The 24,422-nt window shown below is 37.0% G+C and overlaps 1 protein-coding gene across 9 annotated transcripts in view; it reads left to right on the top strand.

Annotated features, from left to right (window-relative positions):
* The window catches only part of LOC113269421 (NADPH oxidase 4), a 173,201-nt gene that overhangs the window by 44,038 nt on the left and 104,741 nt on the right, over positions 1–24,422 (top strand). The gene's annotated exons all lie outside the window — the stretch shown is intronic.

The raw sequence follows: 24,422 nt of genomic DNA, 5'->3' as shown, positions 1-24,422 counted from the left end.
GAATTTGTAACAACAGAGTTATCGGTTTTTAGTTTAAAAAGGCCTAGAAGCCCATAGCAACATTTTTCTAGATATGTCTCCTGAGGGAAGGGAAGTAAAAGCAAAATAAACTATTGGGACTCCATCAAAACAGAAAGCTTCTGCACAGTGAAGGAAACAATTAACAAGAGTAAAAGGCAACCTACTGAATGGGAGAAGATACTTGCAAATGATATACCTGATAAAGGTTTAGTATCCAAAATATATAAAGAACTGATATAACTCAAAACCCAAACCAAATAATCCAATTAAAAAATGTGTAGAAAACATGAACAGATTGCCTGAGTGGCACAGTCAGTTAAGCATCCAACTATTAGTTTTGGCTCAGGTCATGATGTCAGGGTTGTGAGATCAAGACCCGCATCAGACTCCACGTTCAGCAGGGAGTCTGCTTGAGATTCTATCTCTCCCTCTCCCTCCTCCCCTCCCCCCCATTCATGTGCACACTCTCTCTAAAAACTAAATAAATCTTTAAAAAATCAGCAGAAGACATCAACAGACATTTCTCTAAAGAGGATACCCAGATGGCCAACAGACACATGAAAAGATGTACAACATCACACATCGTCAGGGAAATACGAATCAAAACCACAGTGAGATATCACCTCACACCTGTCAGAATGGCTAAAACAAAAACACAAGCAACTAGTGGTGGCAGGAATGTGGAGATATAGAAACCCCCCTCGCACTGTTGGGGGGAATGCAAATTGGTGCAGCCACTGTGGGAAACAGTATGGAGTTTCCTCCAGAAGTTAAAAATAAAACCACCCTGTGATCCTGCAGTCACATTATTGGGTATTTACACAAAGAATACAAAAACACTAATTCAAAGATACATGCACCCCTATGTTAATAAGCAGCATTATTTACAATAGCCCAACTATGGAAGCAGCCCAAGTGTCTATCAATTGATGAATGGATAAAGAACATGTAGTAGGTATATACAATGAAATATTATTCAGCTATAAAAAAAGAATTAAATCTTGCCATTTACAACAGTATGGATGGACTTAGTATAATGCTAAGTGAAATAAGTCTGTAAGAGAACGACAAATACCATATGATCTCGCTCATATGTGGAATTTAAGAAACCAAACGAGCAAAGAAAAAAAGGCACAAATCAAGAAACAGACTCTTTAAAATAAAAAAGATTTTATTTATTTATTTGACAGAGGGAGAGAGAGAGCGAGAGCACAAGCCAGGGAGCAGCAGGCAGAGGGAGAGGGAGAAGCAGGCTCCCTGCTAAGCAGGGAGCCCGACTTGGGGCTTGATCCCAGGACCCTGGAATCATGACCTGAGCTGAAGGCAGCTGCTTAACTGACTGAGTCACACAGGCACCCCAAGAAACAGACTGTTAAGAGAACAACTCTTAACAGATTCTTAGAGAACAAACTGATGGTTACCAGAGGGAAAGTGGGTAGGGGGATGGGTAAAATAAGTGATGGAGATTAAAAAGTACATTTATCATGATGAGCACTGTTTTTTTATTTCAAGTTTGTATTTAAATTCTAGTTAACATATATGGTAAAATTGGCTTCAGGTTTAGAATTTAGTGATTCATCACTTACATACAACACCCAGTGCTCATCACAAGTGCCCTCAATACCCATCACCCATCTAGCCCATTCCCTGGCCACTCCTTCCATCAACCGTTAGTTTGTTCTCTATAGTTAAGAGTCTCTTTTGGTTTGCTTCCTTTCTCCCTCTCTTTTTTACCTTCCCATGTTCATGTTTTGTTTCTTAAATTTCACATATGAGTGAAATCATATGATAATTGTCTTTCTCTGGCTGACTTATTTCGCTTAGCATAATGCATTCTAGTTCCATCCACATTGTTGCAAATGGCAAGATTTCTTTTTTTGATGGCTGAGTAGTATTCCATTGTATATAAAAATAACACATCCTCTTTAGCCATTCATCAGTCTATAGATACTTGGGCTCTTTCCATAGTTTCGCTATTGTTGGTAATGATGCTATAAATATTGGGATTCACGGAATCTGACTAATGAAGAATTGTTGAATCACTATATTGTACACCTGAAACTGTTATGTTTCTTTCCTTTTTTTTTCTTTTTTAACCACGGCTTTTAAAATTTACTTGGAAAAGCTCATCAGGGAAGACAAATTTGATTCTACTGTAACAACAGCTATAATCACAAAGTTCATGAAGATTTGGTCTGGCAGCTGAGAAACAGCATTATGTTTTTTGGTCCTTACTAAGATGCAGAGTTGAATGAAATTATATCACAGGTAGTCAATTTCTGGGGTGCCTGGGTGACTCAGTTGGTTAAATGTACAACTCCTAGTTTCAGTGCAGGTCATAATCTTATAGTTGTGAGATTGAGCCCTGTTTCAGGCTCCGAGCTCAGTGCGGAGTCGGCTTGTCCCTCTCCTTCTGCTCTTTTTTTTTTTTAATAATAATTTTGTATTATGTTATATTATCACCATAGGGTACATCCCTAGTTTTTGATATAATGTTCCATGATTCATTACTTGCGTATAACACCCAGTGCACCATGCAATATGTGCCTTCCTTAATACCCATCACTGGCCTATCCCAATCCCCCACCCCCTTCCCCTCTGAAGTCCTCTGTTTGTTTCCCAGAGTCCATAGTCTCTCATGGTTCGTTCCCCCTTCTGTTTACCCCACCTTCATTCTTCCCTTCCTTCTCCTACCGATCTTTCCGCTATTTCTTATGTTCCATAAGTGAGTGAAACCATAGGATAATTGTCTTTCCCTGCTTGACCTATTTCACTTAGCATAATCTCCTCCAGTCCCATCCATGTTGCTGCAAATGTTGTGAAATCATTCTTTTTGATGGCTGAGTAATATTCCATTCTATATATGGATCACATCTTCTTAATCCAGTCATCTGTTGAAGGGAATCTTGGCTCCTTCCACAATTAAGCTATTGTGGACAATGCTGCTATGAACATTGGAGTGCATATGGCCCTCTCTTCACTATATCCATATCTTTGGGGTAAATACCCAGTAGTGCAATTGCTGGATCATAGGGTAGCTCAATTTTTAACTTTTTAAGGGACCTCCACACTGTTTTCCAAAGTGGCTGTACCAACTTGCATTTCCACCAATAGTGTAAGAGGGATCCCCTTTCTCCACATACTCTCCAGCATTTGTTGTTTCGTGCCTTGTCCATTTTTGCCATTCTAACTGGCATAAGGTGGTATCTCAATGTGGTTTTGATTTGAATCTCCTTGATGGCTAATGATTTTGAACATTTTTTCATATGTCTGTTAGCCATTTGTTTTTTTCTTCTTTTTTTTTAATGTTTTTTTTTTATTATATTATGTTAGTCACCATACAGTACATCCCCGGTTTCCTATGTAAAGTTCGATGATTCATTAGTTGCGTATAACACCCAGTGAACCATGCAATACGTGCCCTCCTTACTACCCATCACCGGTCTATCCCATTTCCCCACCCCCCTCCCCTCTGAGGCCCTCAGTTTGTTTCTCATAGTCCATAGTCTCTCATGCTTCATTCCCCCTTCTGATTACCCCCCCTTCTTTATCCCTGTCTTCCCATACTGATCTTCCTAGTTCTTATGTTCCATAGATGAGAGAAATCATATGATAATTGTCTTTCTCTGCTTGACTTATTTCACTTAGCATTATCTCCTCCAGTGCCGTCCATGTTGCAGCAAATGTTGAGAATTCGTTCTTTCTGATAGCTGAGTAATATTGCATTGTATATGGACCACAACTTCTTAATCCAGTCATCTGTTGAAGGGCATCTCGGCTCCTTCCACGCTTCGGCTATTGTGGACAATGCTGCTATGATCATTGGGGTGCATATGGCCCTTTGTATGTCTTCATTGGAAAAGAGTCTGTTCATATCTTCTGCCCATTTTTTGATTTGATTATTTGTTTCTTGTGTATTGAGTTTGAGAAGTTCTTTGTAGATCTTGGATACTAATCTTTTATCTGTAGTGTCATTTGCAAATATCTTCTCCCATTCTGTGGGCTGCCTCTTAGTTTTTTTGACTGTTTCCTTGGCTGTGCAGAAAATTTTATCTTGATGAAGTCCCACAAGTGCATTTTTTCTTTTGTTTCTCTTGCCTTTGGAGATGTGTCATGAAAAAAATTGCTGTGGCCGATGTCAAAGAGGTTGCGGCCTAATTCTCCTCTATGATTTTGATGGAATCCTGTCTCACATCGAGGTCTTTTATCCATTTGGAGTTTATCTGTGTGTATGGTGTGAGAGAGTGGTCAAGTTTCATTCTTTTGCATGTAGCTGTCCAATTTTCACAGCACCATTTATGGAAGAGACTGTCTTTTTTCCACTGGATGTTTTTTCCTGCTTTGTCAAAGATTAGTTGCCCAAAGAGCTGAGGGTCCATTTCTGGGTTCTCTACTCTGTTCAATTGGTTTATGTGTCTGTTTTTGTGCCAGTACCATGCTGTCTTTGTGATCACAGCTTTGTAGTATAGCTTGAAATCTGGCAACATGATGCCCCCAGCTTTGCTTTTCCTTTTCAACAATTCCTTGACGGTTCGGGGAACTTTTCTGGTTCCACACAAAGTTAAGGGCTATTTGTTCCAGTTCTTTGAAAAATGTCATTGGTATTTTGATCAGGATAGCATTGAAAGTGTAGATTGCTCTGGGTAGCATAGACATTTTAACTATGTTTATTCTTCTGATGCATGAGCATGGAATATTTTTCCATCTTTTTGTGTCTTCTTCAATGTCTTTCAAGAGTGATTTGTAGTTTCTAGAATATAGATACTTTACGTCTCTGATTAAGTGAATTCCAAGGTAATGTATGATTTTTGGTGCTATTGTAAGTGGGATGGATTCCCTACTTTCTCTTTCTTCAGTCTCATTGTTCGTGTATAGAAATGCAACTGATTTCTGAGCGTTGATTTTGTATCCTGCCACATTACTGAATTCCTCTATAACTTCTAGTAGTTTGGGAGTGGATTCTTTTGGGTTTTCCATATAGAGTATCAAGTCATCTGCGAAGAGAGACAGTTTGACTTCTTCTTTGCTGATTTTGATACCTTTTATCCCTTTTTGTTGTCTGATTGCTGTTGTAAGGACTTCTAGTGCTATGTTGAATAATAATGTTGAGAGTGGACATCCTTGTCGTGTTCCTGATCTTAAGGAAAGGCTTCCAGCTTTTCCCCATTGAGAATGATATTCGCTGTAGGCTTTTCATAGTTGGTTTTTATGAAATTGAGGATTGTACCCTCTATCCCTACACTCTAAAGGGTTTTAATCAGGAAAGGATGCTGTATTTTGTCAAATGCTTTTTCTGCATCAATTGAGAGGATCGTATGGTTCTTGACTCTTTTTTTGTTGATATGATCTATCACACTGATAGATTTGCGAATGTTGAACCACCCTTGCATCCCACGGATGAATCCCACTTGGTCATGATGGATAATCCTTTTAATGTACTGTTGGATCCTATTAGCTAGGATCTTGTTGAGAATTTTGGCGTCCACATTCATCAGGGGTATCAGTCTGTAATTCTCCTTTTTGATGAGGTCTTTGCCTGGTTTGGGGATCACGGTAATACTGGCCTCATAGAATGAGTTTGGTAGTTTTCCTTCTGTTTCTATTTTTTGAAACAGCTTCAGGAGAATAGGTAATATTTCTTTTTTGAACGTTTGGTAGAATTCCCACAGGAATCCGTCAGGCCCTGGACTCTTGTTTTTGGGGATGTTTTTGATCACTGCTTCAATATCTTCATAATTAATTGGTCTGTTTAAATCATCAATTTCTTCCAGTTTCAGTTTTGGTAGTTTATAGGTTTCCAGGAAGGCATCCATTTCTTCCAGTTGTTTAATTTATTGACATAAAGTTGTTGGTGAAAATTTCCAATGATACTTCCTCTTTCATTGGTATTGGTTGTGATCTCTCCCCTTTCATTCATAATTTTATTAATTTGGGTCCTTTTTCTCGTCTTTTTTTTTTTTTTTACATAAAGAAGTTTGGATTTATTTTAAATAAGTCATTTGTTTTTGGTGTGAAATACTTTTGAAGTTGAAAATATTTTTCAAGATTTCAAAATTAGTTTGCATGAAGATTTTTACATCTGAATTAATTGTCACTTGTTTCTGGCAATACTGGTGGGCAAAAAACACTAAATTTTTAATTAGAGGAAAAATATCTCTCAGCTGTTTGAGTTTATTCAAGTTGGGTTGTTGTTTTACCCCTTTAAGCTTTTTTTTTTAATGTTTTTTTATTATATTATGTTAGTTATCATACAGTACATCCCTGGTTTCTGATGCAAACCTCGATGATTCATTAGTTGCCTATAACACCCAGTGCACCATGCAATACGTGCCCTCCTTACTACCCATCACCAGTCTCCCATTCCCCCAACCCCCTCCCCTCTGAAGTCCTCAGTTTGTTTCCCAGAGTCCATAGTCTCTCATGCTTCATTCCCCCTTCTGATTACCCCCCCTCTTTATCCTTTCTTCCCCTACCGATCTTCCTAGTTCTTATGCTCCATAGATGAGAGAAATCATATAATAATTGTCTTTCTCTGCTTGACATACTTCTCTTAGCATTATCTCCTCCAGTGCCGTCCATGTTGCAGCAAATGTTGAGAACTCGTTCTTTCTGATAGCTGAGTAATATTCCATTGTATATATGGACCACAACTTCTTAATCCAGTCATCTGTTGAATGGCATCTCGGTTCCTTCCACGATTTAGCTATTGTGGACAATGCTGTTATGAACATTGGGGTGCATATAGCCCTTCTCTTCACTACGTCTGTATCTTTGGGGTAAACACCCAGTAGTGCAATGGCTTGGTCATAGGTAGCTCAATTTTTAACTTTTTAAGGGACCTCCACACTGTTTTCCAGAGTGGCTGTAACAACTTGCATTCCCACCAACAATGTCGGAGGGATCCCCTTTCTCCACATCCTCTCCAGCAATTGCTGTTTCCTGCCTTGTTGATTTTTGCCATTCTAACTGGCGTAAGGTGGTATCTCAGTGTGGTTTTGATTTGAATTTCCCTGATGGCTAATGATTTTGAACATTTTTTCATGTGTCTGTTGGCCATTTGTATGTCCTCATTGGAAAAGTGTCTGTTCATATCTTCTGCCCATTTTATGATTTGTTTATTTGTTTCTCGTGTATTGAGTTTGAGAAATTCTTTGTAGATCTTGGATACCAGTCTTTTATCTGTAGCATCATTTGCAAATATATTCTCCCATTCCGTGGGCTGCCTCTTAGTTTTTTTGATTGTTTCCTTGGCTGTGCAGAAGATTTTTATCTTGATGTAGTCCCACATGTTCATTTTATCTTTTGTTTCTCTTGCCTTTGGTGATGTGTCATTAAAAAGTTTGCTTTGGCTGATGTCGTAGAGGGTGCTGCCTATGTTCTCCTCTAGGATTTTGATGGATTCCTGTCTCACATCGAGGACTTTCATCCATTTGGAGTTTATCTTTGTGTATGGTGTGAGAGAGTGCTCAAGTTTCATTCTTTTGCATGTAGCTGTCCAATGTTCCCAGCACGATTTATTGAAGAGACTTGTCTTTTTTCCACTAGATGTTTTTTCCTGCTTTGTCAAAGATTAGTTGCCCAAAGAGACAAGGGTCCATTTCTGGGTTTTATATTCTGTTCCATTGGTCTATGTGTCTATTTTTGTGCCAGTACCATGCTCTTTGTGATCACAGCTTTGTAGTACAGCTCGAAATCCGGCATTGTGTTGCCCCCAGCTTTGTTTTTCCTTTTCATCAGTTCCTTGGCGATTCGGGGCCTTCTGGTTCCATAGAAATTTAAGGAATATTTGTTCCCGTTCCTTGAAAAATGTCATCGGTATTTTGATCGGGATAGCATTGAAAGTGTAGATTGCCCTGGGTAGCGTGGACATTTTAACTATGTTAATTCTTCTGATCCATGAGCATGGAATATTTTTCCATCTTTTTGTGTCTTCTTCAATGTCTTTCAAGAGTGATTTATAGTTTCTAGAATGTAGATCCTTTATGTCTCTGGTTAAGTGAATTCCAAGGTAACATATGATTTTTGGTGCTATTATAAATGGGATGGATTCCCCAATTTCTCTTTCTTCAGTCTCATTATTCGTGTATAGAAATGCAACTGATTTCTGATCATTGATTTTGTATCCTGCCACATTACTGAATTGCTTTTTAACTTCTAATAGTTTGGGAGTGGATTCTTTTGGGTTTTCCATATAGAGTATCATGTCATCTGTGAAGAGAGACAGTTTGACTTCTTTGCCGATTTGGATACCTTTTATCCCTTTTTGTTTTCTGATTGCTGTTGCAAGGACTTCTAGTACTATGTTGAATAATAGTGGCGAGAGTGGGCATCCTTGTCTTGTTGCTGATCTTAACAATGGCTTCCAGCTTTTCCCTGTTGAGAATAATATTTGCTGTAGGTTTTTCATAAATGGTTTTTATGATCTTGAGAAATGTACCATCTATTCCTACACTCTGAATGGTTTTAGTCAGGAAAGGATGCTGTATTTTCTTTCCCTCTTCTTTTGAATCAGTCTGGCCAGTGGCTTATCAATCTCATTTATTCTTTCAAAGAACCAGCCTCTAGTTCTCTTCATCTGCTCTACTGTGCTCCTGGTTTCTAATTCATTGATCTCTGCTCTAATCTAGATCAACTGCCTTCTCGTGCGTGGGTTAGGCCTGTTCTTCTGTTCCAGCTCCAGCTTCTTAAGGTGAGAATATAAAAACTCCATTTTAGATTTTTCTATTCTTTTGAGAGGCTTGGATGGCTATGTATTTTCCCCTTAGGACCAAATTTGCAGTATCCCATAGGTTTTGGACCAATGTGTTTTCATTCTTGTTGGTCTTCAAAAATTGCTTAATCTGATTTTTAATTTCCTGGTTTACCCAGTCATTCTTGAGCAGGATGGTTCTTAGGTTCCAAGTGTTTGAGTTTCTTCCAAATTTTTCCTTGTGATTGAGTTCCAATTTCAACCCATTGTGGTCTGAGAATATGCAGGGAATAATCTCAGTATTTTGGTATCGGTTGAGATATGTTTTGTGACCCAGTATATGGTCTATTCTCGAGAAAGTTCCATGTGCATTCAAAAAGAACGAGTTTCTGTTGTTCTGGAGTGTAGTGTTCTGTATATATCTATGAGGTCCATCTGGTCAGTATGTCATTCAAAGCTCTTGTTTCTTTCTTGATTTTCTGCTTAGGTGATCTGTCTATTGCTGAGAGTGGAGTGTTGAGGTCCCCTACTATTAACGTAAATTATCTATATGTCTCTTTATTCTGGTTAAGAGTTGGCTTGTGTATCTTGCTGCTACCCTGTTGGGGGCATAGATATTTATAATTGTCATATCCACTTGTTGGATACATCCTTTAAGAATAATATCGTCTCCTTCCGTATCTCTAACTACAGTCTTTAGTTTAAAATCTAATCTCTCTGATATGAGAATTGCTACCCCAGCTTTCTTTTGAGGTCCATTGGCATGAAAAATGGTTTTCCATACATTCACTTTCAGTCTGGATGTATCTTTAGGTTCAAGATGAGTCTCTTGTATACAGCAAATGGATGGGTTATGTCTTTTTATCCAATCTGCATCCCTGTGGCATTTAATGGGAGCATTTACGCCATTCACATTGAGAGTGATTATTGAGAGATATCATTTTAATGATGTCATGTTTCCATGTGAAGTCTTTGTTTCTATAGATTGTAAATTTCTGTTCTGTATCACTCTTGGGGCCTTTTTACTTTCACAGAATCCCCCTTAATATCTCCTGTAGGGCTGGTTTGGTGGTTACGAATTTGGTCAGTTTCTGCCAATCCTGGAAGGTCCTTATCTCTCCATCAATTGTAAATGACAGCCTTGCTGGATAAAGGATCCTTGGCTTCATGTTCTTCTTGGATAGAGCTGTGAAAATATGCTGCCAACACTTCCTATCCTGCCAGGTCTCTGTAGACAGGTCTGACATTATTCTGATATTTTTACCTCTGTACATAAGGATTTTCTTCCCTCTGGCCACTTTCAATACTGTATCCTTGGATCTAATATTTGCGAAATGCACTATGATGTGATGTGGTGTAGGTCTGTTGTGATTGACCTTGGGAGGTGTCCTCTCTGCCTCTTGGACATGAATGCTTGTTTCATTTGCCAGATTAGGGAAATTTTCAGCTACAATTTATTGAAATATCTCTTCTAGACCTCTCTTTCTTCACCCCCTCAGGGATGCCGATGATTCTGACATTGGAATGTTTCATTGAGTCGGTAATCCCCCTTAATCTACATTTTTGAGATTGGATTTTTTTGTGCCATGTTTCTGTTTTAACTTTCTCTTTTACCATCCCATCCTCCAATTCACTAATTCGTTCTTCTGCCTCATTTACCCTGGCCGTCAGAGCGTCTAGTTTAGACTGCGTTTGATTCATAGTATTTTTAATTTCTGCCAGATTCACTTTCATTTCTGCCCTTAGAGATTCTATATTTTCATTAATATTTTCATTAATATTTTTTCCAAGTCTACACATCATCTTGACCATTGTTACTCTGAACTCCATTTCTGACAATTTGGTTATGTCCATATCCATCAGTTCTGTGGCAGAGGCCACAGTCTCATTACCTTTTCTTTGCTGGGGGAGATTTCTCCTCCTCGTCATTCTGGTGAGGAGAGGTTGCAGGGATGCCCAGAGCCCAAATTATTGACCAGGACCCAGGCAGTGTGCACTTGCTTTATAGGGACCTTAGGGATGTGGGCTTCTTGATTTTTTAGCCTGCGTTCTGGTGGAGGGGCCTGCCGCGCTGATACTCAGGCAGCCCTCTTTGGGTAGAGTCGCCCTGCCCCTGCGAGGGGTGATGGGGATGGGCACAATGTGAGCTGGTATTTCCTGGCTTTTAAAACTGTTATGTTTCTATACTGGAATGTTAACTAATGTTAAGTATACTGGCATTAAAATACAAAACTTAATTAAAATAAATAAATAGAAATACAAACAAAATAATGAGGCCTAGTTGCAATAATAGTTGTAGAGAAAGCCAAAGGTTTACAATGACCAAAGAGAAAGATCTCTCAAAAACATCAGAAGATCACAACAGAAAAAAAGAAAGTATCCTAAGCCTGTTACAAAGAATATACCCCCAATATTCTGAAAAGTGTTTTAACCCAAGCAGTTTACTCAAATGTATAGTGCTTAAAGTAATCCATTAGCTTAGAGGAAGGAAATAATGTACATTTATATGCATGTATCTCCATGATCACCAGAGTAGAGTGTGGTTTTGTCTTGAGACTCACATAATATGACACAATAGGCCATCGTCTGATATCAGGTTCACTTGATTGCATAGAATAATAGAGGACAGGAAACAGGAAGTCAATTAGGATAATGTCAGGTCCTTCTTCTGTGGAGATCCCTCTGGTTGGTTAGGAATTATTTCCCATCTCCTCTCCCTTGCCTCCCGTATACCAACTCAGTTTCAAAATGAATAAACCATACAGGTAGGCATGGACTACCTTGCCTTGCATAAGGCTCATGGTCCACAGGAACCAGTATCTTGGTAGCAGCCCCGATCTCCTCAAGGGATCTCCTCAGTTGTGAGAACACACCGCACACAGGAAACTGAGGTCTGAGTCCTGAACAATTTTATAGTGCACTCATAGCCCTCCTGGTCTGGATGCATTCCACCTATAATAAACAATGTTGCCTGGAAACACAGCTGGCATTCCCCACTTATCATAGCCCAAAATGTTTCCAGGGAGACAGTGTTTGGAGAAAGGTTCAGATCTGCTGTTAATTCCTTCCTCAGAATGTTTTCTAATGTACTTTGTCACTACAGTAGGTCATATACATAAACTATGTATTTATTTCGGGGTGCGTGTTTAAAATGTTTTTTTTTTTCTCCTCTGATTTTGGAGACCACTGGTTTAGACAGCAGTATTATATGGGTCTCTCATATATGTCCTGGCTCAATTTGTTCTGTACTGGGTTCCAGAACATATAGTTATAGAGCATCAGAAACACAGCCACACATTATTATCCTGATTTCCGGTTAGTTATTCCTGCCACACGAAGAAGAGGGCCATGGTCTGATGAAGCTCTGGGTTCTATTCCTTTGTGGGGATAATATGTTTTAAGGAACATTAGGACACCAAGAAAGTTCTCAGTACAGAAAGTTTGGTTTACACTCTGTTATTTAAATGGCTTGTTTGCCTGTCAGGGCTATTATCATAAAATGAACTATGGGTAAACAGATGCTAGTAATGTTAACTGTAATTTAAAATAATTACATAATGTTTACTATATACCAAAGATAAATTCAGAATGATTTAGATGTTTTATGTCTTCAGGGATCACAGTTTTACAAGGATAAAATAATATTGTTAAACCCTGTTTACAGGTCAGAAAACTGAAGTTTAGGAAGATTAAGTAATTTGGTAGTTTACCTAACTGATGGATCCTGGATTCAAATTCAGCCATTGTGACCCAAAAACTCATATTTTTTTACTACTAGGTTTTGGTGTTTTGGAGAGCTCTGTACTGAGAACTTGGTGTTAAGATTTTTTTTTTTTAAAGGTTAATATCTTGATTTATCTGGGATTGTGGTCTCTCTCATCTATCTGTAACAAATGAGAGAAAAATGCAGTCATTTGTTAGTATAATTAGTTATGCATTCTTTGAGCATTATGTTGTACTCAGTTAAAACTGAAAATATCTGTTTCTTTGTAATTCAAAATAGAGTCAAATTTTTAAAAAAGGTTCAGGAGTTCAAACAGATTTCTTAAGTTTAAAGAAGCTTGTATTGAGAGTTCTTTCTTTATTTTTTGGACATAAAAGGAGGCATATTTAAAATTTGAATTTACTTTTGTAAAACAAGGGTTATAAACAGAAAGTGACTTTAATTTATGCAAAGAAATAACAAAAGGCATCTGCAGAGTGAATTATATGTAACAATTTCTTATACTAACTTAATTGTCACAAACTATTAGTAGAAAACAACCATTCTAATACTGAAATCAGTGTCATACAACAAATATGTAATTCTATAAGGATTCTATAGTACACATTTTTATGGAATTAAATTTTTATTGATGTATAATTGATAAAATTATATATTATATATTGCAAAGTAATATATTTTAAGTATATACTGTGATGATATACATATATGTTGTGAAATGATTATCCCAACCAAGTGAATTAACACATCTAAGACTTTACACTTACCTTCCCCTCCCCCACCCCAGTGAGAAGGCTTAAGATCTACTCTCTTAGGAAATCTCAAGTATACAGTATGGTATTATTAACTATAGTCATCATGCTGTACATTAGATCCTCAGAACTTTCCCATCTTATAACTAAAGCTTTGTAACCCTGTGAAGTTAAATTTTGAATAAAGCCACATAGATTATGCTTCTGGTGTGGGAAAATTTACTGGTGGTAAATTTTACAGCTTTTTCAAAATGGAACATTTCTCAAAAAAAATTTATTACTAAAGGATCTAAGTAAATCTATTGAAATTATTAGGGGCGCCTCGGTGGCACAGCGGTTAAGCGTCTGCCTTCGGCTCAGGGCGTGATCCCGGCGTTATGGGATCGAGCCCCACATCAGGCTCTTCTGCTATGAGCCTGCTTCTTTCTCTCCCACTCCCCCTGCTTGTGTTCCCTCTCTCGCTGGCTGTCTCTATCTCTGTCGAATAAATAAATAAAATATTTAAGTAAATCTATTGAAATTATTATCATTTGTGCCAATGTTGAGAACTTAGAAATATCTTTGTTATATGAAATACCTTGATAATTTCATTCTTTAGCTTTTGGTTATATGAGTAAATAAAATGCAGTTATTCAAAATAAGGTTCTTGGATTTATATTGAGATTTCTGTTAAAGAGTGTGCTTTAGGTAGGGGACAGGAAATCAGTATTTTCTGGCCATTTACTCTATCAGTGTGCTAAGTAGTATAATGAGGTATAGTGGAACAATATAATATATGATCTTTAGTCTCCCAGCATTGCTAATTAGTTTGGAATTAAAACGTCAGTTGAAAGAGCTAGAGAGTATTTTAGACTGCATATTTTCCTGGTATAAACATATTTTATTTTCAAGAATTCAATATAGGCTAGAAATTTTAGAAAATTTTAGGCTTCAAGGATGAAATGATTAGAGATTGTTGATTGGTCTCTCTGCCTAAGCAGCCTTTCGCAGTAGGAGGAGCAGTTGCTTCCAGTGATTTTTTGAAGGTCAGTTTTGTTTTTATAGAATTTCAAGTTTTGAAGGAAGCTTAAAGGATATCTCTAGTAAGATGCCTTGAGTCTCCCATACAAACTGAGTAAATGTCTAATTCTGAAAAGCCAATTCTGTCTTTGGGAACCTCTAATTTTCACAAAGTTCTTTCCCTTTTGAACCAGAATTTATTTTACTTTAATTCGGTGACTTCAACAGCTGTGACTCTGTAGGCCATGGAAATTGAGCCCCTCTCCTTCAAATTGTGCTCATCTGTTCTTTGCTTGATGATTATTTCAAGTCTTATCATTATTCCACACTTTAAAAAATATTTTAATAGTTAATATTCATTGAGTACTTATCTTGTACCTTACTAATGTTTGATCTAATTAAATCCTCCCAACAGCCCTGGTAAAATCTGCTGCTGTTGCTGTTGTTGCTATTATTATTATTATTATTATTATTATTATTATTATTATTATTATCATTAACCAGGTGACAGAACAGGGGCAGTGGCAGAGGGGAAGTAACTTGTTAAAAGTCATGGTAGTTAGTAGAAGAGTTTGGGTTTGAACCCAGGAATCAGATTCCTGAGCCCACATTCCTCACCACTAACTTAGGCTGGCTGCACTTTGGTATGCTTCCCTTGTATCCCTTTTAAAGCTGGAAACCACCGTAAATGTGGTGCTCTGGGGATATATGACATGACATTGGCAACATGGAAAGTTTATCTTTTTTGCTCCAAATATTGCAGCCATTATTTAGGACCTAGTTGTCTTGTTCCATGATTACCCATGCCCTTAGCTTAACCTAATTTTCATACTTGTTACCTGTGTTTTAGATTTTTTTCAATTATTTATAAGCAAATCTATTGCATGACACCCTAAAAAAACACATTTCATATACATTAAACTCAGATGTTTCTTTTCAGTAGTTAAAGGTATCTTTAAAATATGCAAATTTTCCTTTCCAAGAGGTCAAAAAAGCATGGCAATTAAGAGGTACGTCATTAATATCTGTATGACCTTGCCAGATAATTTGTCCTTTCTTTTTCTTAACTATTAGATGGGATTAATAAAGTCACATCATCAGGTTGTCTCAGGTTTAAATAAGTGAATATAGCAATGTAGGCATAATATAGGCATATTCAAATGTTAGCAGGAAAAAAATTATACTTGTGCCAATACCTAATAGCTGTTTTAGGAAGAAACTCTACATTTAACTGTTTGAAGAGTCTTTTTTTTTTTTCTGATAAAGACACAGCACTTTTGAAGAGCCCAGATTTTCCTATCTACAAAGTAATTTGATGAAATTATAATGAAAACTGCTTAGCAGATCAAAAGAATATTCCTTGAAAGGGCAACAATTTTTATAACATTGTTAGGTCTCAAAAATTCAATTGATTTTAACAATAAAGGTTTACTTTGGGACTTGCAAGACAAGCCTCCTCCTGAGGGAATTTTTTTTATTTTAATTTTTAATATGCCTTTCTAGGAGGTTGCTATTTGCGTGCTATATTAAAGATATTTCAATTCAGAAAGACATTTGAGGGGGGCAAAAAGCCAAAACTGTTTCCTCTTTTCAGACATGAATGTAACTGGACATTTCTTTTTCATTTGAAAAACTCATCAGGAGGAGATATGTACTGCCATTCTCACTTACTGATAAAAGGGATATTGGAGGGAAAAGCAATTATGAATGTCACAAAGCTGCAGCTGAGAGACTAACCCTACTCCTTTGACAGGCATGTGGAGGGAATGCGCTGTAAATGAGATTTGGCACCCTGGCCTCTCAGTCTTACCTTAGTCAACACCCACTGGCTCTAGCTTGGAGTGTTAGGTGGGAGTGATTGTATTTTGCTTTTTTATTTATATGAGAGAGGAATCATAATGTGACGATTCTGAAAAAGAGAGGGGGAAGAGCCTCCTCAAACGCATGTATGGCAATGAGAGCCAATTAATTGTGTAAATAACATTTTTGTGCTAGCTCTGCTGGACTTCTCAGATCTTATTTTATTATATAAACTAATATAGATTATTTATATATTACATGGTACATTATTCTTTCAAACAGAGCTCTTTGCCATTTGGAAATACTTGCTGGCAAGAGTACATTGTAGAGCATGATTTATATTCTGTTTGAGTCCTTTTTTCTAGGGGGATTTAAAAGGAGTGGGTTTCTATGTACATGTTTCTAAAATCATTTATTCTTTCAACCAGGGGAACACAGTGGGCAGCTTTTGTCAACAATGACATTAATGAACCAGAGGTTTCATAGGAGTTTAGGCTCAAGAAGTTAACCAGGGTTAGACAGATATTTATGAAGTTACTTGGCTTACTGTACTGGCTTTTCCTCACTCCACTATGCCCTTAGGAGGAGGAAATTAAGAACATCCCGTTGGGGGATAGTGGTATTTATGCAATTTGGATAAGTGTTGATTGCCGATTCCCAGATATCTTCTTAGAAGCCACTTGCCTGAGGGCTCCTTTCACCCACACTGGCTTGTGTGATCTTCCTACTAGTCAGAAGCATTTGTGCCTAAAATGTCAATGGGAACGTGGTGAAGCCCAGGGAAAGGAAAGCTTAGAAGTGTTATGTTAAGCCAATTCTGTTCTAGCACCGAGGAAGAACAATTTATTTCCCTACACCTTCTTTTCCTTGTTCCTTTCCTTGCTTCTAGATTTGACTTGGCTATATAATGTATTGTCCAAACCAGACACTTCTGAGAATGAAATGGGATGCTATTAATTAAGCAGCGTCTTGTGTGTGAACCAGGACATACAGTGATTCCACCTATTCCTAGGTGTTAGGGGAAAGTTCTAGGGAGACTGAATCACAAAAGAAAACCTCACCTCAAGTGGGGGCTCTACATGGGTATTTGGGAGCCTAGAACCTTCAAATAATAAACACAATAGATTTGTTTAGCTTTGTCCCACTTTATAGATCATAATTGGATGTGCTCTACCATGTTAGGTAGAAGGTTGAGGATTTGCATGCTCATGGTCATGGCTAAATCTTTTGTATACTACTAATCACTCTTACAGGTAACCTGTTCTGAATAGTTTCTAGATGCTTAATTTCTGATAAGCGTGCATAATTATTATTAGTTTGACACCCTTTATTTCTACCTCAAAAGCCTACTTCTCTTTCAGTAGAGTAGGAGTCCTCTACTTGGATTCATAATCTCTAGGAATCGTTGAATGGTTACAGGGGATCTATGAATTCCTGAATACAACCCCTCTCCTCTTGCACAATGTGTGTGTGTAAATATGTATATGTATATATATTTATATTTAATACATTACACACACACACACACACTAGCTTTCATTAGATTCCCAAGGCTGTTTGTGGCGTAAAGGAAGTTAAAAATAACTGAACCGAATGAAGCTTCTTAAAGCTAGAGTTTTACTAGAGAGCCATAATATTACATTTATACATTTTGTGTCTCCACTTCAGTTTTATCCAGAGTTAAAAACAATATAGATTGTGGGGAAAATAAGAAACACTGGGGCAATTTTCTTCTCACATAAAGGTTCTGTAAGAACTTACCTGATAAATATGGTTTTGGACCTGTCAATTGCATTGTCATTTTAGAGGATAATGGTGAGACTCATAATAATTTCCAAGGTTTATATAATAATTCCGTTTTTGACAAGTACTGTTCTTAGCACTAATTTATGCACACATACATATATACTCCCCCTACATGCCTCAGAGTTGTTGTTGTCGTTTTCTTTAGTCTCATAGCACTATGAGGTAAGTACTATTATTATCCTCATTTTACAAATGGGAAAATGAGGCGCAGAAGGTTAGATTAAATGAGTATTTAAAGCCACCTAGCTAGGGCCTGATAGGGGATTGACACACAGTCTGACCCCAGAATCTATGCATTTAATTACTAATCTTTTCTTGAATTAATGAATTATTTATTCATGGTTTGGAAGTACCTTGCTTATGAATGAAATATGTTCAAGTCATGTGAAAATCTGGGATAACTGTCCAATATACCTATAAAAGTTGGTGTGTATGTGTATATTTTGTTTTGAGTAAGAAATTCAATTTTGTTACAAGTTACGTAGATTTCAAGGTTTTGAAGATGAAATTTAGTCCTCTGAGAAGACAGTAAGAAGAAAATGAAAATTTTTGTATTGCTTAATAAATGTTTCTTACAATGTTCAACCTTATTATGGCACAATAATAAATATAACTTTAAAATAATTCTAATGATAAAATTATATCTATGTGGTACTTTAACGTCCAAAATTCTTCTAGGTGACTTGAAAATAACAATGAAAAAAGCTAGGTTCTAGACTGGAGCTAATAAAAATACAGTGGAAGAGATACTCTTACCAGTATTCTTGGTACACTGTGTCTTTGTAGCTCTTTATTCAGTGGACAGGTGGTCCACATCTTTTGAAATCTGTTACCAAGCCTCAGAATGGTGCCTGTCCTGGCTAACAACATAGATTAAGGAGAATGGGAATTGCACAGAAAAAAAGAAAGAACCTACATGTATACTCCTTGAAAATATCCAGGGGGAAGAGGGAAATTACCATAAACACAGTATATCCAGAAGTACAGAATAGGATACACTATGTAAAATCTTATATAAGAGGGAGAACGTCGGGCTACAGCTGGAGATGTGGCTGAATGGTAGAACAGTCCAGTGCTCTCTTCTACCTACCCCATTATGTATCTGTGAGTTCCAATAGGAAAGAGAAAAGGCAATACAGCAGTGATATATCCTAGGTAAATTATAGTGTTTTTGAGGGCAAGAATGTTTCTTGCCCATCTTTATCAATGGAATCCCTGTCACAAGTCACCATTGAGTATGTCCTGGATTAAGTGGAATTGTATTAATTGGCTTTTAGCTTGGAATTTGTTGTCCTTCTAGGCCCTTTCAGGTTTCCCCAATTATCAAAACATTGCAGATAACAATAAAAAATAATTTGTGTATTTGTTTCAGTGTAATTGGATTCCCATTTTGGGACTGTTGCTTATGTTTAGTGTCTCTTGGTAATAAGTTCATATGGTAACTAGTATATCAATTTCTGTGCCAGAGGAATTAGCTTTTAAGTCTTGATTATTTAGGTTGTCTTGCAAATTGGCACATTTTTTATTAGGGATTTTTGTGTAATTCTGTGGCTAAAAATTCTTTGGATTACAGAAGAAAACAATTTCATCTCTTTGTTTCCTTTCACTTTTTGGCTTTTGAATTTTTTAGCCGAATATATAGAGTGAAGACAATTCCTCATGAATGAAGTCTCTCTTATCTGGGATCCAAATCTCTGTCACATAATATTTACATATTTCTCATATGTTAATAACATAATGTTCTATACAACTGTGGTCTTTAAGATGTGTTTTTCCCCCCACTTCTAATTTCCCATTTATAGGATTTTCATTTTTGTGTAAAAAAAGATTTTTTCTGTATAACAATTCTGGACTAAGGTCTTATGATTTATTTACTTTTGCTGATAGTTTATCCTGGAAGCAGGTAGGGGGTAGGTATTGAGGTCATGTGGTGTTTTCTCCCATAGGGATTCCATATGAATAGGTAGATTGATGTAGTATAGACAGAGCATTTTCATGTAGATAAATTCAGTTGTGCTGGAAGCTACTTTTGTTCATGAGTTTTTAATCTAAATTGCGAGTTTATTTTTTCCCCACTTTGAGGATAGGAATAGTGAGTTTCAGACCAAATTCTTTCTCACATAATTTTAATCTCACTTTTCTTCCTGGATCTTATTCATAATAACAAGTGGTCCTGGCTGGAGGTGAAGGGTAACAAAGTTGGGGAGAAAGGAGAAGGAACAAGGGCTACATTTAAGAAATATTTTTAGTACATTAATGTTTTTCTGAAATGTGAAATCATTCTTTTATTCCCACTGCCATTTTAGTGAGGCCTGAAAGCAGAGGATATACTAAGAAATATCGGATGCTTATACGTTTTCTTCTTCCTAAGACATCAAAGTCCTTTACTTTATATATCCGTGGAGTAGAGAGAAACATGGACTATCTCACTTTTTCAGCTAAGGAAAGTTCATAAAATGACCTATTTAACTTTACACACTCAAGGAATGTTCCGGTCTTGATCCTGTGTTCTTAGGCTCCAAGGTTTAGTTTTGCCAGCTGCATAGTGTCTGTGGCTAGCTACTTAAATTGCAGGGCTCACTGCAAAACAGAAATGTGAGGCCCTTTGATAAAAAATTATTAAGCATTTCAAGATGGTGACAACAGAGTGTTGGTCCAATCATGGGGCCTGTCTAAGAGCATGGTTCCATGAGACTGCAAAGGTCACATACCCATGATGCTGGCCCTGTCTGTGTTGCCCAGTCTTATATGTTGGACAACACCATCAGCAAGAGGTAGACACAATATGCGTTCCAGTCAAGCTGCAGGATGTAAGTACACTCAGATGTCAGTAGCAAGTGCCCAGGAAAGAATGAAGAGGCAAGGACCTGTCTAGACCAGACAAAGTGGGGTGGGAGTGAAAGCTTTGATCTGATATGTACTCAGATGCTTAGAGGTTCCCTGATGTAAGCTGGATTCTTAGCTTAGGAAAGCATGCCACTTCTACATGCTGCTAAGAAGTAGGTGGACAACTTGACTCGCTTGATAACTTGTCTGCTTAGATTAGAATTGGATCAGGGTCAGGGCAGGGCTGAGATCTCAGGATGAACTTAGACGTACTCAAGAGTGAAGAAGGATGATGTAAGTTGCAGACTGATTTAATGGTATTTCTTAACAAAGGTGAATGTGCATACATGGTTTACTTTACTAAATACCATTTCCTAACATCTAGACATCTTTTTTGAAGTTGGATTATGAGTTCAGACCTCTTCTGTGTTTGTTAAAGCCAGATGACTCCTCAATCATGTGTTTCAACAGCAACCCAAACAAAAAGTTGAATGTATACTTCCAGTCATTCATGAAGTCATTCAACGAATATATATTGAACGCTTGCTATAGATTATAGGCGCTGTTCTAGGCACCAGCAATATAGGTGAGGCACGGGATGACTCCTTGACCTTATGCAGTGTGCATTCTAATAGATTCCATAGAAGTCAATGAATTCCAATGGGTTTTGAAATAATGAATTTGAGTGTATTTTCTTAAGCTCTTTTTTTGTATTGGAGCAAAGTAAAAAGAACAGCTAGAAACAGGTTGTTCTATTTTTTCTGTAAAGAAACATTTTGTGTTATAGAATACTAGGAAAGAAAGTAGGTTCCTCATGGGACAAGGATTTTTTTCTCTACTTTAAAAAAGGATTTTAAAATCACAAACATAAAGGTTACATAAGTGACACTGCATTTGTTAGATATTTTTAACATGCAATTAAAGTAAGAATGATTTTGTGACTCTCCAGAATGCATGGCATTCTGTATTATTTAATTTTTGCCATAAAATATTTTTATGATTTCTGTGTTGTAACCTAGTGGGATTTATTCTGTGTACTGTATTATTTTGTATGACTTTGTCATTAAAGAAATGGTAGTATTGTAACTATAATGGCTCTTGAAGAAAAAAGGAAAAAAAAGAAATAAACCTATTTTTTGGAACTCTGTTGAGTTTTGAAAGCACATACTGAAGTCCTTATGAGTATAAAAACAATAGCATCCACAACCATGTATTTTGATACACCATAATATCCTTGATTTCTCATGATAGAACACTAGACATTCCAAAGATATTTCAAAATCTCTCCTTTGAAACATAGTACAACTAAAAAATGGGTGATAAGCATTCTTATTCCTACATTGTCTGTGTGCGTTCTTCCTCTACCCCTGCTCTATCACCATCTCAACTTGGCAAGACTCTTTGTTTACCATTCATGGACGTCTTTTTCCCTTCCTGTTTTTCCTTTCACATTATTTATCATTTAATTATGAAAGATACAACAGTATGTACGAGAATGTTCTCTTTATTTTAACTTCTATGCCCTTGCTATATGCAAACAGATTATGTGATTATTTGGTTTGAAAATCAATTCACTAGAAATGTGTTGAAGGTCTACCATGTGCCAGAAACTTGCTAGAGGGCAGACAGGTTTGGCAGTGAGTATGGACGTATGTGGGGTTATATAAATGCACGAGACATGCTCACGCTCAGCTGGATGTCTGCTTGAGATTCTCTCCATCCTCCCTGCCCCTCCCCCCTCCAAAATAAATCTTTTAAAAAATCCCTTTTAATTTGAGAGCTATATGTTATTTTAAGCTACTCTCAAGCTAAATGGCATAGGTTACCTGACTTAAAACCCCATTAAAATGTTCTTTTTTGGGTCTCATTTTGTAATTGTTTCCATCAAAGAAACATGGATAAGAGAGAAAAGATCTATAGACAGACAATGATAACAAATAAAAAATATCACTCATCAAAAAGAAAAACAAGCACAGAATCTCAGGTTAGATTTGGCTAAATAGGACGGCAAAGATACTGATGGGTTACATGGAAGCGCACTGGCAGATTTTGAACTCTGTGTTGAAAGGATAGGTATTGGGCATATCAGTAAGGTGCTTCATGCCTTACTGCCTATTTCCGTAACCTTTATAACAAATTTGTGTGGTGAAGATCAGTGGCCCCATCTTAGAATAAGTGAGAACGTTCGAAGCTGTTATCTTCCCAAGACCACACTGCTAGCCAGTGGCCAGGTCAGAGACCAAAGTACAGAGACCGTCCCCTGTAGGAGGCCTTCCCCAACCCCTCCATTCTGTCTATGGACAAAATCCTGAAATTAAAGACCAATGTATTCATTGAACAAAAATGTACAGCTCTACCTAGTTATAGATTTGGAAAAGGAGGGAGCATAGTTCTAACCAAACCAATTTATTTTATGTTAGTTTTCAAGTCTAGTAAAATGCAATAACTTACGTTTTAGAAGTTCTCATTTCTTTTGTACCAGTGCAGAATTTCTTGGAATTTTTAGAATATGCATTCTTAGAATATAATATTTCTTTAAACATTGTATTTGGTGCCCATTAAAATAATTTCATTCTGAAGAATTTTTAATAGAAATGTAGACTAGATATTATGGATATATTTGGATTGATAGATAAATATCAGATATCATCTCTTTATTCTGTTTACTTCACTGTGAGCATGTTTGTTTAAATTGAGTTGTATCTTATGTGTGATTTTTTTTGTTTTATGATTGTTTTTAATCCCTAGTATCTAATTTATTTCAGCAGATATACATGTCTTTCTTTAGAGTTTAATGCAATCTTTCCAAATGCAACAGAGCTTTTAGGAACATGCAGCTCTGTGTTTGTATGCCAGACAATGCTGATCTTCGTTGTTGCCCACATCACTGAGATATACCAGGCACCCCTGAAAGGGATTTTAGAATATTACATACCCCTTGAAATACCAAGAACAGCAATGCTTTATTTGACTGAGCTGGCCTGAAGATTTCTACTGCATAGTAACAACGTTTGTCATTCTACAGATCATTAGCAATGGGTCCTGCCCACCTGAACACTTAAGACCTGAGTAAATAAACAGTTAAGACTTAGTAAATAACATTCATTTGCCTATGTTAAGCAACCCTTTTCCAATGGGCGCGGACACACACACACACACACACACACACACACACACTTCCTTCCCCTCCCCCCACGTTATCTGACTTTATTTCCAGGCTTTTGTTATTTTGAACCTCTTTCCTTAATGTCAACTTCTTTAACCAACTGATTTACTGTATATGGTATAGGTTTTTGGAATGAGGGAGAGGAGGTTTCTAAATCCCATGCTTAGAAGACCATTTAGTTAATCTCTTACCTAAACAAAGCCTTAAGTCTCTCATCTGTGTAATGGGCATCAAAACGCTTACCCTGTTTATTTTGTTTTCAAGCTTAAGTGAGAAATAGATGTTTAAAAAATCCTGACATCCTATCTTAAATATTAATCTTCCTCTCCTTACCTTTCTCAGATATGTTGTAAGGATCCAATGAACTAACATGGAGTATAATGACAGGTGAAGAAGAGCCTAGAATTTGAGTCAGAACTGGGTTCAAATCTTGGCTCTGCCACGTATCAGCTGTGTGACTCTGGGGTGTTATTTAATTCATTAAAATAGTTTCTTAATTTGTAAAATGGGAATAATAATTCCTATGTCATGCAGTTGTTGTGCATATAGTGTGAAATGTATATAAATTGCTCTGTTTGGGGCCTGTGTTTACCACACATTACTAAGGTCTTATTAAAATACTCTAGCCCAATTACCTAT

Source organism: Ursus arctos, unplaced genomic scaffold (assembly GCF_023065955.2).
Source record: "Ursus arctos isolate Adak ecotype North America unplaced genomic scaffold, UrsArc2.0 scaffold_19, whole genome shotgun sequence".
Taxonomy (NCBI): Eukaryota; Metazoa; Chordata; class Mammalia; order Carnivora; family Ursidae; genus Ursus; species Ursus arctos.
The sequence above is the reverse complement of the archived record's forward strand: the minus strand, read 5'-3'. Positions and strand labels throughout refer to the sequence as shown.